Below are 18,956 nucleotides of genomic sequence, written 5' to 3'. Positions count from 1 at the left end.
TGATCGCGAAAAGATGGATTTTAGACCGCCTGGTTCGATGATCGAATTTTTGAGCTGCTACTTAAGAGTTATGATAGATTGCTTAGAAATATTTAGTAACATAGTTTTCATTTGTAATTGCATTGTAAGGACAAGTTTTTTCCGCATTTCATAAATAAAGAAAATTTTTTGAATTTATCTTATTTTATTTCCTTGCAATGGCATTTGTGAAAACTGGTGTTTATATATTTTTAGCAATATTGGAAAATGGATTTGATTCTTTCGTTTGTGGTATTGTCATACCAAATAAGGAAAGATTCTCATCACCCAAGTTTCAATTAGATAGAAAATTTGAATCATGCAACTTGTATTGTATGATGAATGAGAACCTTCGTCTTTGGGAAATTAAGACTAATTCCTTGTTCACATGTATATGTGAGTCAAGTGAAGGACTAGGGGATATAGTACACATTGTTGTGCACTGGTCAGGTTCACCACAAAGAACAATAAGACTATTCATCATGATTTACTGAAAGATTAGTGAATATGATTATGCTTACAAGATTAAGTATAATTTTGAATCATTGGAAAAGTTTCAATGTATAGCAAAATGAATAAGAAGAATCAATTAGGCAGAAAGATAAAAGTTTCTCCAATCTGAAAGGAAAGGAGAGTGCTTGAGTGTCGTGTTTTATGATCGTCTTAATGATTATGAAACCATATCACAATTGATCCTCTAAAGACACCTTAGTGCAGTTGTATGGCTAAGAAGATGAATCAGGAATTGTTGAAATGGTTAAATCAATTAAGGCGAGTCGTACTTCGTTCCAGAATCAAGTCTTAGAGTCCTACTATAAGATTGTGACTTGAGTGACATTCTTAAGTAGGTTTATGACACATTTGTAAATGGTATTTGTGATGTATTGGATAAAACAGAGACCAACTAAGACCAATTACATGAAGTGTCATTCTTGATAAGAACCCACACTAATTCTTGAATGTTTGTTTGTCAAGGAATGTATACTGACAAGAGAATCTTATATCTCAAGAATTCAGTGGGAGTCTTAATGGTCTTGAATAACTTCAAGAACTAATCAAGAATAAACCTATTGTTTATCACTAGCACACGACTTGAGGTTCGTAACCTATCGTGTTGACATATTCTTGTTTCTGTGCCTATTCCAGTTAAAGTTGACTATGCATGTCAGTTCTATGAGTTCTCAATTGTTTGCGTAAGGAAAAACACCTTGTTCAATGAAAGTTCATTGATCTGTAATGGTGAGCTTCTCAACAACCTGGAAGACATGGTAGGCCCTTGTGCTACCAAGTGGCAAGAAATTAAGATTGAACAGGTTCAGTCCATTTGTTTTTGTCATAGACCTTGTCTTATGATAATGGTTGGGAATGACAGATTCACATGGATAGCAATACATACACCATAAAATCTAAGTGTCATAAGGTTTCTATCCAATTCATGAAAATGATTGTGAGGAAACGCTTTCCTAAGTAGATTTGAGGAGATAGCAGTTGTGTTAATTGCGTTCTCAAATTCGATTATGATTACGACATCCCTCTTCATAGTTCGAATTGTGAGAAGTGGCAAAAGGTTTGAACATTTGGGACTTACTGCCGTAAGTTCTGAAATAGTTTAGACACACATATGAGCTTTTTAATAAAACGTGTATGAGCTTGGATAAAGGCTTATCAAAGCATCTCGTATCAGAAATCTGAACTTTGGAAAGAAAGTCAATAAGTATTGTTTTCTAGAAGTCCAGCTGATTTCTGGGTACATGTCAAAGCTAGTAAGGTAATAATTATTATGCTAGTGGGAGATATTAATCAAACTTAGTCATGGATATATATGAATACCATGTTGAAATATTTCAATATTGGAAATTCTATATTTGGAAATATTATAGCAAGAGACTGGTCAAGTATCATGTCTTTATGTAAGACATTATGAATCGTACCCCATATGCTTCGGGTATAGGATCGATTGCATATGTTATAATATTCACGTGTTCTAATTTTCCAAATGCCTAGGGCATTAAGAGGGAAAAAGGACTAGAACCGGGTATGACTAAAGTGGTTAAACAACTGTTAAGGACAATCTAAGGATTGGTCGCTTAAGGACAGTTGGAAGTATAATAATGGATGGACCATATTGACATTATTATGAATAGACATGATTCTATTAATAATTAGTTGTCATAATGGGAGTTGGATATTAAGAATCTATGTGTAGGTTAGAAACTTTTATGCAAGAAGGATGTTCAAAGGAATGTACTTTGAATTTGAGACTTCGCTTCCTTGGAATTGTTTTGTTATCAATCTCCAGTGGAAAGTTTTGTAATATCATTAACAAAGTCTCTGTGACTTTTGTACCTCAACATTAAAAAAGTTACATTGCATAATAGTTTAGAATCTAACACATTCTAGCAGTGACAAGAATTTGGTATTCTTACACTTGCAATAAGGATTTGGATTTGTGAAATGAGCATCATTGGAAATGTTTTAATTGATCTATTTCACAAAGAAAGGACCATACGTAAACATAGTGTGCATGCTTGGAGCATGGGATAACTATTGTTTTAATTCAAGTATTAAGTTGATTAATCGAAACATTATACAATGAATAATGTGTAATCAATATGGTGATTAAATAAAAGGCGTTTTATTTATATTCAATGTTTTGAGACCATATTGGATTCGATAATTCTTGTGTTTCACTTTGCATGTTTTCACTTCCCGAATAATAAGATTATTCAAACATCCACAGTCAATCATACTTTTGAAGTAGGTAATGAGGTAAGGCTGTCATGAATCTGACTGTATATTGTCTAAGTGTTTTAGACATAGCACTAGTTTGTTGCAGTGTTCATGAGTACTCCTGTAATAAGATTTGAGTATTGGATTAAACCCACGCTCATCTTAATCACTTCATGTGTAACATCCGGACTTTCAGGTATATTATTGTGTGATTAATCTGAGATTTATGGAGTGACTCGGCGAGTTGTGAGTCCAACTTCTCGAGTAGAGTCAAGTGTCCACGTGGGATTAATGAATGGACTCGACGAGTCAGAGAGCCGACTCGCCGAGTAGTTGTTGGGCAGAGAAACCCTAATTTCCCGGGGTTGGGGCCTATATAAGGGAACTTATAGCCCCATCTGCGCCTCACCAGTCACCCTACTTCCTTGAGAGAAACCCTAATCGTCCATTTGAGCTAGAGAGTGAGAAAGAGGCTAATCTTGTGGATTTTAGTGCCTTGTTGAAGGAGAAGTGGAGAGCATCAAAGCCTGGTTCAAGAGGAGGCTTTGGATCTAGAGGTTTTTCAGAGTTTTGCTTCAGTTGGAGGTAAAAAGATGCTAACTTGGTCATTTCCTTATGAAGATTTTGGTTTAGGGAGTTTCTAGGGTTTCTCCCATTCTTTTTGGTGTCATTGTGATCTTTGAGCAAGATTGAGGTTGAAACCTCATATCTGAGTTGTAGGAGGCTTTATGAGCCCAAAGGCCCGGACTTTATTGAGTTAGAGACAAGACCTTGAGCATGTAACCTTGTTAGAACTTGTATTGGCATTATGAAGCAAGTATGCCATGCATGAACGTAAAGATTGAAGCTTTACGTGACAGTCGAGCCATGGGAGGCTAGATCTAGAGTTTATGGTAGTAAATCTGCCTTAAATCGTCTGAATGAGAAAACAGACTGAAGGGACTCGCCGAGTCCGTGGCCTGACTCGACAAGTCGGTTAGGGTTTGTCCCGATGAGTTGATCATGCGATAACTCGACGAGTTGGGGGTCAACTCGACGAGCTGAGCTGGACTTTGTTGAGACTTCTGAGGAAAAGAGGGGACTCGACGAGTTGCATGAGTGCACTCAACGAGTCGGGTCAAACAAGGACTGTTGACTCGATTTTGACTTCTAGTTGGTCAAACCTGAGTAATGGAGACCAATGAAGGGTAAAATGGTCTTTTACCCACTTCTGGAGTTAGAGAGAGAAAGAGTAACCTTTGGTTTACTTAGAGTTGAGAATCGAGTATTAATTAGAGAATATTTACCCTATGTGTTAGGCGGTGGCTAGTTCGAGATTCGAGTGCATGGATAATTGCTTGCGTGCCTCGAGGTGAGTCTTCTCACTATACATACCTAGGGTGGTAATCAGAGTTGTGTGACAGAGTATCTTATATGTTATTTGTGTGCTGTGATGTACTGCATTATTTCTATGTGATTTATGCTATGTATTATTCAGAGTTTACAGAGTTAGGACCGGAAGGTCCATAGAGTTAGGAGAAGAGGGTCCACCAGAGTTATGGGACTGGAGGGTCCCACTGAGACACTTTGACCAGAGGGTCTTACAGAGTTATAGCCTCGAGTGTCTAATTTGTTGCATGTGGTATTTTGGGGAACTCACTAAGCATCTTGCTTATCGTGTGTATGTGTTATGTGTTTCAGGTTTTTCTCAGGATCGCGGGAGGGCATCAGCTAGATTGTAGACACCAGAGAAAGAGTTATGTTTCGAGGATCCTAGATTATTAATCAATCAATTATGGAGTTGTGTTTTTATAAATTAAATACATGAGATTTTTTGTGATATGTGTTATGAGAATTACGCGATTTTAAATGAAAATTTTATTTGAAAATTTACGGTGTTACAAGTTCGTATCAGAGCCTTGGTTTGAGGGATTCGGATGCACCCTTGGGTATATTTGGACTCAAACTAAGGATTTGAGAAATTTTTTCAAAAGAAATGAATTTTCTAAAACGAGCAAGAGTTCAAGAGAAAACGAGTTGGAGCAGTGTGTACAATCAGCCAGAGCCCGAACGGTGATTTCCCAAAATACCCTTACTTATTTGTTTGTGTTATGATTTCTTATTGAGATATTAGTGGTACATGCTAGAAGATAGGCTAGGTATTTCATATATTAGGGCTAGAGTTGCCTGATTTGTGATGCCTTAGCCTAGGGGGTTGTTGCTATCTGTTATGTGTCTTGAGTATGTGTTGAGTAAGAGTTTATAATATAAATATTTTAGAGAGAGCTTTGAGTAGAGGAGTAATCTAGGAGAGATACCTAGATAATCCTTGAGGAGTCTGCTGAGAAGAGTAATTAGATACCATGAGAGGCGAGATAGCCTGAGTTCTGTGATGCCTTTTGAGAGCAAGTAGAGCAAATAGAGTTGTAACCTAGAGAGGTTTTACGTTTTGGTGGAGATTATTCGATGCCCAGATGCTGCTTGCTTTATGCGTTGTGGAACTCTTCATGATGGGAGTCAGCTACTAAGTGAATATGACGATATTCAGGAGATAGATGGCTGACATCATAAGGAGTTCTTCAGCAGCTAATGGTAGAGAAGTATGAGAACCTAGGAAGAGCCTAAGTGGGGTGTCTGTGGTCAGAAGAGTATGCTGATAGAGGAGAGTATTCGCTGGGTAGCGACCAAGTATATCGGGCGGGATTGGTGATCGTGAATGGTTGAGCAGCTACTTAGGAAATCTGGGGCGATCCATGTGGAAAGTATGGGTAGATGTGGCAGGTAGTATGGGCCCGTACTACTGAAAGCAGAGGACCCGTACTCGAAACAGGGAGAGTTCCAGAGGTTCTAAGTAGCGAATTGAGAGGTGATAACATGGTTCGGGTACCATGATTCGTAGCGAATTGAGAGGTGATAACATGGTTCGGGTACCATGATTCGTGGCGAATTGAGAGGTGATAACATGGTTTGGGTACCATGATTCGTGGCAGATTGAGAGGTGATCACATGGTTCGAGTACCATGGTTAGTGGTGATTAGTGCTTTAGAGTTTATCAGTTATCCCGTTGTGATTGATCAGACTGAGAGCAGACATGATAGAGTGTGGGGCCAGAGGGCCATGACGAATGAGTTTCAATAGAGCATACATTGAAAGGGAAATCGAGTTAGTTTCCGAGAGATTTTTGGTGAGATGCCAGTTAGAGTTGGAAGACTCAGGGATGAGTAGAGCTGATGCTAATCGGAGGATCACGGTCTGAGTTGAGCAATTGACCGATAGATGAGATGTCACCTTCTGTGACATGGGTTGCGTTGTTCCCGTTCTGTGGGAGGAGCAAAAGAGATAGCGAGCTTCCGGTTTCAGAGTTTGGAGGCAAACCCCGTGGGTAGCATAGGATTGCAACCTTTCTACCAAAGTATTTGGGCAATAGCTACTGCGAGGTATTCTTATGCCATGAGAGAGTCATTAGTAAGATTGAGATGGGAGAGACTAGGGAAGGTGCCTTGATGGTGAGGCATACTTTTAGCAGCAGTTCCTGGTGATTTAGAGGAGTACATCGGGGCGGTGGCCCTCATTGTCTACATTGTGTATCGACTCTGAGAATGAGGTCTCTTGCTTTTATAATTTCCCGCGATGGGAGGCTGGTCGAGGAATCAGAGACAAGGTGTGTGATAGTGCATTATTTCCAGATTGAGAGTCAGGGCTGTTTCGGAACAGTCGGGGTATCCGGCGGTTTGTCGGTCAGAGGCATTCAAGATGACTAGAGGCAGTCACGTTAGGAGGATTCTGAGGTTTTTGTCGGAGATACGGGATATTTGGAGTTGCTTGGTTTCCATCGGGGAGATCATTGAGTGATTGCGTGGTACGTTTCAAGAGTCAAGTGTGATGTACCTGGAGAAACAGTCTATGGAGTAGATGGTTGGTATGGCAATTGGTGATAGTTCGAACCCTGAGTGGGGGAGAACTGGGTATTCTATTGAGAGGATCAACGATTCGTTCAAGTGCGGTTAGAGAGATGGTTATGAAGATCTACGGTGTGGACACATGAGACCTGGGTTATTGGCGAGATGATGTAGGTGTATGTGCTTAATCAAGGATGAGTGAATCCATGGCTTGTGGCCGTTGGGTCGGAGTATTTATTGTGGCTAGGGATTTCTGGGGTTTTCAAATGTGGAATTCGAGACGGTTGGGTCGCTGAGTTCAGGGTGTATTAGCTAAGGATTGCGGGTATTGATTTAGATTGTAATCTATACTCCAGGAGGAGCAGCAGTTGAATTGTCAACCAATTACAGAGCCGGTATGAGTAGTTTCGTATGGGTGGTGATCAGTAGAGGGTGGAGCTTCAGATTTTCGTCAACGTGCTTTCAGTCATTGTGGAATCCCCGTGTTGCAATTGTGAGATGGGGATATTCCGAGGTTGCAAGTGGTGCGAGGGGAAGATCGGTTGTGAGATTCTGAAAGGGGAATGCGGTATCTGAGTATGATGCCGTGATTAAGGGATCAGTGGTTGAGGCAAGACAACATAAGGATCTGTGATAGTGTGCCGAGGTGTCCGAGTATGATGTCCTAAATTTAAGATTATTTTGAATCTTGAGTTAAGAGATGGAAAGTGGTGTATCAAGTATATATGGTTCCAGTGGGAGCCCCTTTCGCTAATTGACATCAAGCGAGAGTATTTAAGAATGTGAATTGCGGCGAGAAAATGAGTTGTCATGACAGTTTTTGTCAGGCGTAGTGATGCTTACTTTGGATGGGTATGTGCACCTACCTATGCTGAGCCACAGAGCATGAGTTAGCGAACGCAGTGTGGCGTCGACTTGAGAATGAGATAGTAGGATGGTAAGAGAAAGTGTTGTAAGACTGCGAGGAGCTGCAGCATCCATGAGTTAGTGTGAGGAAGTGTGGTGGTACTGCGGGAAGCCGTAGTATTCATCAGTCAGCGAGAGGGTGTGGTGATACTGCGGAGAGTTGTAGTATTCACCAATCGTCGAGCGAGTATTGTGAAACTGCGGGGAGCCGTAGCTTTCGCCAGTCAGAGGGAGAGTGTTGTGAAACTGCGGGGAGCCATAACTTTCACCAGTCAGAGGGAGAGCGTTGTGAAACTACGGGGAGCCGTAGCTTTCACTGGTCAGGGGGAGAGCATTGTGAATCTTCGGGAAGCTGTATTATTCACTAATCAGAGTGTGACACAGAGGAATTCTTAGGCTTCGGTAGCCTTACCGCTTGAGTCTTCGGAAACCTGGTTGCCAGACCAGGGGCGAGACTGGGGTCTCCTTAATGATCGGGAATCGTTATATTCTGAGTTAAGGTGTGATTATCGCAATCATAAGGAATTGGAGAAGTGATGTACGCGTGAATTGCGGGTCATGGGTCGTGAGTTGAGTGCTTCATTGGGCGAGTGGTTCCAATTCTGAGTCGGACCAGACTCTCGAGTTGGAGTTTGGCTCTAGTGATGTGTTGAGTAGGCGAAATGAGATTCCGGATCCAGAGAAGGGGGTTCCATTTTGAGGGGCATTGTTTGTCATCTGATGATTTAGGCATGAGTGGGTCAGTTCGTTGGTACGGGAGGTATCGCGAGACACATGGAACCAATAAGTAGTAGACGACAGAGGTCGGGGTGAGATGATCTTCAGTTGGGATTGTAGTAATCGCTTGAGGTAAAGCGGACTTTGTGACTTGTGTGTCACACTGGGCCGAGATAGTTAGTATGGGAAGGAAGTCAGTGAGACATGTTGAGGTCTGCAATGGGTAACCTTTGGAGGTTCAACTGCTAGGTCGGGAGATGACCTGGTGCTCAGTGTTGAAAGGGATATTGGAGAAGGGAGATGGGGTTTATGATTGTTAGATGTCAGAGGATAATTCTGAACAAACATGATCATTGTCTTGTGTCTGAGGATAGGGGGTGGAGAGTTCATTGTTCAGAAGGGTTTTGATTGCAGTACAGTGGATGGGTCCTTGGTGTGATGTGATCCTTTCATTCTTTGGAGTATGATTTGAATTGTTTAACATGTCTGGTATGAATGATCGGTAGTCAATTTTTGGGCGTTGAATAGTTTTATCAGTCGCAACGAGAGAATCAGAGGGGCGGTGAGTTGTCAGGATCTGTTATTCGAGGAACGGGTAACATGGTGATATCTTGAGAAGGCGGTTTGGTAGTGAGACAGGCCACTAGAGCTTCCAGATTCTGAAGGGTCAGAAGGGGTATCGTAGCGGCAGAAGGGTATGTCCTCTTACGGGTTTGGGAGTTCCGGTTTGGATTTAGGTGTCCATGGGGGAGATAGTTGTGTGGTATGAGATCCTTTCGGTGGTTCTTTTCGGTTATTGGGTTCGATCTATGTGTTGTTGAGGAGCGATTTCGAGGGCGAAATCTAATTTAAGTGGGGCAGAATTGTAACATCCGGACTTTCAGGTATATTATTGTGTGATTAATCTGAGATTTATGGAGTGACTCGGCGAGTTGTGAGTCCAACTCGTCGAGTAGAGTCGAGTGTCCACGTGGGATTAATGAATGGACTCGACGAGTCAGAGAGTCGACTCGCCGAGTAGGTGCTGGGCAGAGAAACCCTAATTTCCCAGGGTTGGGGCCTATATAAGGGAACTTATAGCCCCATTTGCGCCTCACCAGTCACCCTACTTCCTTGAGAGAAACCCTAATCTTCCATTTGAGCTAGAGAGTAAGAAAGAGGCTAATCTTGTGGATTTTAGTGCATTGTTGAAGGAGAAGTGGAGAGCATCAAATCTTGGTTCAAGAGGAGGCTTTGGATCTAGAGGTTTTTCAGAGTTTTGCTTCAGTTGGAGGTAAAAAGATGCTAACTTGGTCATTTCCTTATGATGATTTTGATTTAGGGAGTTTCTAGGGTTTCTCCCATTCTTTTTGGTGTCATTGTGATCTTTAAGCATGATTGAGGTTGAAAACTCAGATCTGAGTTGTAGAAGGCTTTGTGAGCCCAAAGGCCCGAACTTTATTGAGTTAGAGACAAGACCTTGAGCGTGTAACCTTGTTAGAACTTGTATTGGCATTATGGAGCAATTATGCCATGCATGAACGTAAAGATTGAAGCTTTATGTGACAGTCGAGTTTGGGAGGCTAGATCTAGAGTTTAGGGTAGTAGATCTGCCTTAAATCGTGTGAATAAGAAAACAGACTGAAGGGACTCGCCGAGTCCATGGCCTGACTCGACGAGTCGGTTAGGGTTTGTCCCGATGAGTTGATCATGCGATAACTCGGCGAGTTGGGGGTCAACTCGACGAGCTGAGCTGGACTTTGTTGAGACTTATGAGGAAAAGAGGGGACTCGACGAGTTGCATGAGTGCAGTCGACGAGTCGGGTCAAACAAGGACTGTTGACTCGAGTTTGACTTCTAGTTGGTCAAACCTGAGTAATGGAGACCAGTGAAGGGTAAAATGGTCTTTTATCCACTTCCGGAGTTAGAGAGAGAAAGAGTAACCTTTGGTTTACTTAGAGTTAAGAATCGAGTATTAATTAAAGAATATTTACCCTATGTGTTAGGCGGTGGCTAGTTCGAGATTCGAGTGCATGGATAATTGCTTGCGTGCCTCGAGGTGAGTCTTCTCACTATACATACCTAGGGTGGTAATCAGAGTTGTGTGACAGAGTATCTTATATGTTATTTGTGTGCTGTGATGTACTGCATTATTTCTATGTGATTTATGCTATGTATTATTCAGAGTTTACAGAGTTAGGACCGGAAGGTCCATAGAGTTAGGAGAAGAGGGTCCACCAGAGTTATGGGACTGGAGGGTCCCACTGAGACACTTTGACCAGAGGGTCTTACAGAGTTATAGCCTCGAGTGGCTAATTTGTTGTATGTGGTATTTTGGGGAACTCACTAAGCTTCGTGCTTACCGTGTTATGTGTTATGTGTTTCAGGTTTTTCTCAGGATCGCGGGAGGGCATCGGCTAGATTGTACACACCAGAGAAAGAGTTATGTTTTGAGGATCCTGGATTATTAATCAATCAATTATGGAGGTGTGTTTTTATAAATTAAATACATGAGATTTTTTGTGATATGTGTTATGAGAATTACGCGATTCTAAATGAAAATTTTATTTGAAAATTTACGGTGTTACATCATGGATTTTATCACGAGTGATTGGTTAGACGATAATATCTTATATTCTTGAAACAGAGACATATAGTTGCATTTTACAAGTCGGTTGCACATTGATGATGTGTAAACGTACCAGTAACTTGGTGTTATAAAACATATAATTGTGTGTGATTTGATGAGTAGATAGAGCAAGCATATGAGTCGAAGTTTATCCGTTCCTTTTATCCTAAGAAGATAAAAGCAATATTTGTGGGCCCCTCGATGATTTAGTGATGAAAACCCTAAGCGCTTGGCCAAACCTGGACTGATTTGATTTGTTCAATTAGTCAGTCGTCATAAATTGGAAATCGGGAAACAACATATGGACAGAGAGAATGATTATAATCCATGTCTCAGTCCATACGATTTCTAGAATGGAGGAATATATGATCCCTTATCTAATGGACGTGTCAGAGTTCGACAGCGGCTTTTAAGAGCTACGATTTCTCGTCGGTTTTTAAGTCGTACTTGCAGTTATAGTTATTAGACTTATCCAAGTGGGAGACTGTTGGATTAGGTGTCTAAGCCCATAACTACAATTGGTATGTACTTGACCCGAGAGTAGCATGGTCCATTTCGGGTTGCCTTCACCAGAACAATCTGATAGGATGGATATTTGAGAAAGAGGTTATTTGTGATTTATTAATATATTATAAGCATATTATATTAATTGAGAAATCATATTATTTAATTAGTATTGATCAAGAATTAATTTGGTGATCAAAAGAGACTAATTAAATTAACGGGGAATGATTATGTAAATCAGTGATACATATGGTTTGGGCTATTGATCCATGATGGACTAAGTTTATGTGAGAGTCCATGAAGAGTTAGTCCATATGAGTTACTGGATCATAAGCCTAAGTGTAAGAATTAGGATTTGCATATGACTCTTGGAATTCTACACTATATATGTATTCCCTAAACCCTAAAATTGGCACTTGTGGATTCCTAGTTGAGCCTAGCCGATTTTTGGTGTGTCAAAACCTCTCTCATATTATTCCAATTGTTCTTGGTGTTTGTGACTTGTTTGAGGCATTACACTTGAGGTGCTAAGCTCTTGAAAAGCCAAGTTCTACAAGCTACAACAAGAGGTAATATTCTAACTAGTTTTTATGATTCAAATATCAAATGTACGCTAGTTATAGGCTTCATGCTTTGGATAATTTTTATTGCATGTATAACTAGAGAAAACTTAGATCCAAAGCATTAGGGTTGTATGTGCACTATAGGAGTGTTATAGTACATAAAACCCAACACTTGTAATGCCCCAAATTTCAACCTAATTTTTTTTTCGATTAAAAATCTAAGTATTTATTTAATTCACAACTGCACAATCTTAAAACATTTATCAGAGTATCGTTACAAGCTATCAAGTACACAAGTCCCCCATTGGTGCGATGCAATCGAGCCGTGCCCCACCTTTAATATAAGAAAACCTGAAACATATAAACCACCAACCGTAAGCACAAAGCTTAGTGAGTTCCCAAAATACCACATACACAAATAATTAGCCTCTCATGACTATCTCTCAGTAAGGACCCTCCGGTAATGTGTCTCAGTGAAGACCTTCCGATCTCACGTCTCGGTATGGACCCTCCGGTCTTAACTCAATATATACACAGAATAATACAACAACATAAGTCACCAAGACAGAATGCATAATAACACATATCTCAGTATGAGCAATTAAGACCCTCCAGTCAATAATATGAATAAGACCCTCCGGTCAATAACATGAATAAGACCCTCCGGTCACACATAAATTACCACACATGTAAGTATAGTGAGAAGACTCACCTGAATGGAAGAACCCTGAGACACTACGTCACGATCCCTTTTCTGCACTGCTCGAAACCGCGAATCCACAAATACCGGAACCATATAAAATCTTAACTAATAACCCAAAACCCTCAAGTTTGACCCATGGTCAAACTTGGTCAAAAATTCAATGGTCAATGGAAGTCAACTTTAGGCTGAGTACGCCCAACGTACTCAGCTCGTATGCATGGTGTACTCACCATCCAGAATCAGGACCCTATACGAGTACGTGCATCGTACTCGAAGGTACGCCTGGCGTACTCGGCCAAATGGCACTTTTCCATTAAGTGCTTAATCTCTTAAGTCCTTTCATTCAACACTCAGATCTAGTCCCACAACATCATTCTAAGTCATAAAATTTCCACCTTTATGACTTTCCATGACTAGAAAAGGTCCAAAAGCCAAAACCTTAACTTATTAATCCATTAAGACGTCATGACACTTTCATGGAAGGTATAGAAGGATCAAGATCACATTTTTATGGATCCTAAAAGCTCCATAATGGATAAAGTTTCCAACTGTATAGAATGGTTCAAACCACCAAGATCTAGCCTTTAAGCATCAAATGGGACCAAAAGTGCATTTTTTTCAACTTAATCCGTTAAGTCCAAGTCTCCAACCTTTGGATCTGAATTACAATGATGTTTAGATGGATAAAGTTTCCAACTTTATCCATAAAAAGGTAAAACTTTCAAGATCTAAACTTTATGCACTAAAATGACCAAAAGCTCATAATATCCAAAACTAGCTAGATCTAACAAATGTGTCATCAAGATTCAAACTTTATACCTCTAGAAGATAGATCAAGGTGAACAATGTACAGATCTACAAGCTCCAATGCAACCAACACTTGTCCAAGAAGTTCCTTCTTATCCAAGGTGAACCATGCATACTCCAAAGCACTCAAAAACACATTCTTTTGGAGAGGTGGAGGCTGAGAGTGGAGTGGGTTTAGGGGAGTTAAGGAGCTTAAATAGGGCTTAAACCACGAAAATAGGGTTTGGGAACTGACTGCGTATACCCAACGTACTTCTGGTACGCCCAGTATACTAAGGATTCCCTTAGTACGCCCAACAAACACCCCCTTGTATGCCCAAAGTACTCATCGTGGCCCAAAACCACCCAACCTTCAAACGATCATAACTTCTTTGTTCTAACTCCGATTTTGACGTTCTTTATGTCCATGAAAATGTAACGAGAAGATCTACACTTCTACAAACACCTCCTTGCCTTAAAACATTCCGAACAAAACTCCAAAATTCATAAAAGTCGGAACTGAAATCTTACCGAAATACCTCTTGGCTCCAAAACACATACCGAACTCCCGGATCATCCAATTTACCTTACCCATAACCAAATGGGTCTAAATACTCTCTTCTCCCAAAGCTCGAAGCCTTATGATACTTGATCTTTGGTTCACGGACCCAAATTGTGAAACGAATCGAAACAGGGTGATACATTGTCTTTATGGCTTAAGACCCATTCCCCTCCTCAACATCCACTTGCCATTTCGTCCATCTAGAACCCTAATCCACTTTGAGTGTGTTCTTGAGCTTTTGTGGGTAGTTATGGTGCTTAAGAAGGAAGGAGAAGAAGAAAATATCACCTTGGAAGAATAAAGCACCTTAGATCGAGAATACCATCACCATTTGGCATTATTTTGTGGTAAAAAGCTCTGAACTTGATAATGATTTGTTTAAGATCTTGTTAGCCTTGAATTTGTGAACATTTTGGTACCATTAGCTTGAAAATTTTAGTATGGGTTACTCTAAGCCATTTGAGCTGTCCTTTTAGACATTTCAGAGTGTTGTTTTGCATAAAAATGTGATCTTGAGTGTTGAATGAAACCTATGCATGCGTAACATGCTCTTATTGGGTTAAGAACTTAGGGTTTTGGGCATTAAGCACTTTATAGCCAAGAAAAGTCATAAAGTTTGAAACTTTATGGCTTAGAACATCATTTTAGGCTTGGATTTGAGTTTGGATGGAAGGGCTTAATGGATTAAGCTCTTAATGGAGTTTTGGGACTGGGCAACATACGTTGGGCATACCTATAGGTACGTTGCACGTACACGGTCAGCGCCCCGCTTTTTGGTCAACATCCGAGTATGCTAGGTGTACTCTCATGGTACGTTGGGCGTACTCCGCTGGGAAGGAATGTTGACTTTTGGACCTTGACCGTTGACTTTGACTTTGACCAGGGTTGACCAAGTTTGACTTAAGGGTACTTTGGGTATTTTGAGCTATAGTTAAGCCTTGGTCTCTATTTGTTGAATAGGTGACTTGTAGAGGTAGTATTCGTAACAATGTAGTGTTCAGCTATTCGTCAGACTGCGAGGTGAGTTCTTTCTCATCGTACTTATGAATGGGTCGAAGGCACCAATGTCGGCCCACTGGAACATGGATCCTGGTATATTGGATTGATGTTATGTTGAGTATATGATACATTGGTAGATCTGTAGGACTACCTGTGTGTACTGTACACGTGTTAGGTTGGTAGGACTGTGTGTAGTCATGTTGGATACATTGAGGACTCTTAATCTAGCTTTCTTGCATGTTCCTTGTTTGCTTGTGGCTCTAGAGTAGGGTCACCTGTCCGAGTGTCTATCTCACCTTTGAGTACATATAGTTATGCATCCTTTGGGTTGTTAGATATGCTTATGGTTACAGGATATTGTTGTAATATAGTGATCTGTTAGATCAACATTATAATCTATGATTGTTTGTTATCTGTTGATATATGGTGGTTGGGTTGAGGTGTCATTGTTTTGTGCTGTAAGCCAACAAACCCGAGAGCAATCCAGTCATGAGCTGCGGGCCTAAAGGGCAATCCAGAGTTATGATGTGGGCTTGGGAGCAAGCCAAACATGAGCTGATGGTTGGGAGTGACATGTCAGACACTTGTTGTGGGCTCAGGGGCACTCCAGTCCTTTTGGTTGTGGGCCCAGTATTTGTTGTTATCTGGTTGTTGTGTGGTACTTCGGAGGAACTCACTAAGCTTTGGCTTAAATTTTCAATGTTATGTTTCAGGTACTTCAGATGTTTGGCTAGGCGAAGGCGTGATCATACACATTCCTCAGAATTCATGTATTGGGTCACTTTCATTATGGATTATAACTTTTGGAAAACTTGTTTTTGTAATTAAAAGTATTATTGGAGTGGTTTTGGAAATGAAATTTTTTTTCTTGTTTTTGGGATGTTAAAAGTTGGTATCATAGCCTTGGTTTGAGTGAAATGGATGATCATTCATGTGAATCCAGTCTCAAACTAGGATCTGCAAGAGTTTTCAAAGAAATTGTTTTCAAACTGTTTTCCAAATTGTTTTCAAAAATAACCAAGGAAGGATGTGATGTGTACGATCAGTTGGAGCAAGAAAAGTTACCCCAAGTTACCCAGAAATTTATTTTCTATTAATGTTTATGATAGAACAACATGCTAGTGATCTTCAGGAATTGCTTGATGGAATTGTCTGTTGTATGATGCTTAGTAGCTTAGGAGAGATTTTTCCAGATAGATGAAATTGACATCATTATTGCATTTGCTTAGTGTATGCATCACAGTTGTACATAAATAAGATTTTATAGCCTGATAATGTTTGATTTAGCCTTATTTCATGTTCCTTGTTTGGTTGTGGGCTTATGGTAGAATCTAGTATTCGACCGTCTATAGGATCCAGTGTTATGTATGATTAGCATACACGAGTAGCTGTAGAGTTGGTGGAAGTTTCATGAGTGTGTGTGTGTGTGGGTAGTAGGTGAGTTAAGGAAAGGATTAGACACTCTCGAGAGAGCGAGGATAGGATGTATGTGCATCCTAGATGTGGGTGTGTTGTGAGTTGTTTGTGATGATCCTTGAGACAAATACTGATAGGTGTGGAAGGTAGTATGGGCCCGTACTACCGAAAGCACAGGACCCGTTCGCGTAGCAGGGAAGTCACAATCCTTGAGGGCTGAGTCTCATCTTCTGTTTATGGCAGTGTGAGTTGTAGCCTAGATGTGGGTGTGTTGTGAGGTGGCTATTATTGTGTGAGCTTCGATTCCAGAGTTGTTTGGGTCTATCAAGACCGCTATCATCGAGCTGTTTGATGACTGTTACACTACACTTGCCCAGAATGCTACTGTCATAGCCACCGCAGCTGTCACCACCGCAGGTGGCCGGGGAGGAGGTTCATTCCAGTACCGGGACTTTAGCTTCATGAAGCCCTCAGATTTCGACGGGGTAACGAATCCGATTATGGATATGAGATGGATTTCAGATGTTTAGGGATGTTGCTTTACCTGCTGTTGCGCAGAGGACTGGAAGGTCTGGTGCGCTATGAAACTCCTTCGAATGGGTACAGAGGATTGGTGGAACCTGGTGAACAGTTCCTACAATTTGAGCAGAAGACTATTGTTTCTTGGGAGCAGTTCTCGGAGATGTTTCACATGTGATATGTTCCTTTGGTGGAGTGGGAAAGGTTGGCACAAGACTATTTGGATTTGAGGCATATTACAGAATCGGTGATGGAGATCACCGAGATGTATACCGAGAGGTCCTTGTTTTTTTCCTGAGTTTACTGCATCGGAGGAGTCTCAGATGACGTGATTCTTAAGTATGCTCAAGACTGAAATTCCACAGTTTGTGTCTACACAGTGTTACAACACCCTCGCCGAGCTCCAGGATGTTGCGAAAAGACGAGAAATCGAGATGGAGGTTCAGACAAGGGAGCAGTGGCTGACTCCGGTTCAATTCCAGCCTTCAGCGAAGCGGTTCAAGGCCACAAATTCACTTTCAGGAGGTTAGAGGGGCTACAATTGTGGTAGGTGCAGCAAGGTTCATGAGGGTACTTGTTGGTTTTCTTCTGGGTGCCGCAAGTGTGGTAGGGAGGGGCCACATTGCTATGGTTTTTTCGTCAACAGACCCCAAGACCGAGCGCCATGATTTGCTACTATTGTGATCAGGTTGGACATATGAAGGTCAACTGTCCCATGCTCACTGCGAGACCAGCGCAGGCACCCGCTCCAGCTACATTGAGGATAACAGATGGACGAGATGATGAATCCAGTGACAAGGGGTCGAGAATTTCAGCTACGGGTCAAAGAGACTTGAGTTCTACCGGGTGGGACAAGAGTATACAGCCGGGGAGACTTGAGTTCTATTGTGATCATTAGTTCTTGTGCCCACGTCGGTGATTGGACCCGAGTGTGTTCGAGAGATTATCAAGATTTTTACAGCCGGGGAGAATCTAAGGTTGATCAGATTATGGTTAAGGGACAACCGCCTGTTGGACAATAAAATGGATGGTTGGTTAGGGTTAACTGAGGAAGCCAGTCATCAGGATCATGTGAGAGTGTCTAAATTCTACGAATTGGCTCGTACTAATTCCTAGAATGATTTAGTCCATCGTAGTAAGGGGTAAAGCATTGTGTAAGGGTCAGGGCTTTTATGGTATTTGATAGATCGTAGCCCGGACATGGTGCGAGACTAAATTTCAGTGATAGCATTCTCTAGGGTGAAGCAAGCTTGTTGATCACATGTGCGATATGTTGGGTGAGATAGTCTAGTTTGGGTTGAATGGTTGTTGGAGTCATATTGACGGTTAGGTTTGGGCACCTTTATCGGTTCAACTCTCGGGTCGGAAGTCAATATTGTGTTCAAAGTTGGGTACTCAACATTAGAGAGCGGTCGGGGTTATCTTTCGGATATCAGTGGATAGTTCAGGTTGGATATAGTCGAGCAGTTTGGCTCGCAACGTTCTTAGAAATGAATTAGGGGGGGTCGACTAGAGAAGGCAGCTGAGGAAGTGTAATAAGGGTTCAAGCGGCTTGTGTACCATTGGTTTATGCTGAGGAAAAAGTTAATTGGGTTCTTCAGATTAACAGAATGTCGTTTGAAAATCTTTATACTCTATGGTTTTGGTCGCGGGTCATCATGTCAGTGTGGTATGACAGCAGTATTGGCATAGTATCAGAGGGTAATCCAGACTTATGCTGTGGACTTTGCAGGGGTATTCTGGACATAATTTATGAACCTGGTGCTTATGGCAGTGCCTTTAAGGGAATCTTAAGGCTCTGTGATTAATTGGTTTGGACAGGGTGGTTAGCCGAAGTTGTGTTGGTGGATGTATAATCGTTCATTTCAGCCATAGTGGATGGATGTTTTTTTTTTGGCTAAGGGCAAGAAACTAGGGTTCGTTCTTTGTTAGGATTCGTGTTTCTGGCAAATTTCGAGTTTATACAACAATATGGTAGTTTATTGGCGGTGCGGAGGTGATTCTCAAGATGTATCTAGAATTCAGAAAGTTCGGTCACGCCGGTTTG

The sequence above is a fragment of the Lactuca virosa genome, chromosome 9 (genome assembly GCF_052849685.1).
Source record: "Lactuca virosa cultivar CGN04683 chromosome 9, Lactuca_virosa_CGN04683_v6, whole genome shotgun sequence".
Lineage (NCBI taxonomy): Eukaryota > Viridiplantae > Streptophyta > Magnoliopsida > Asterales > Asteraceae > Lactuca > Lactuca virosa.
This window is presented reverse-complemented; position numbering follows the sequence as displayed.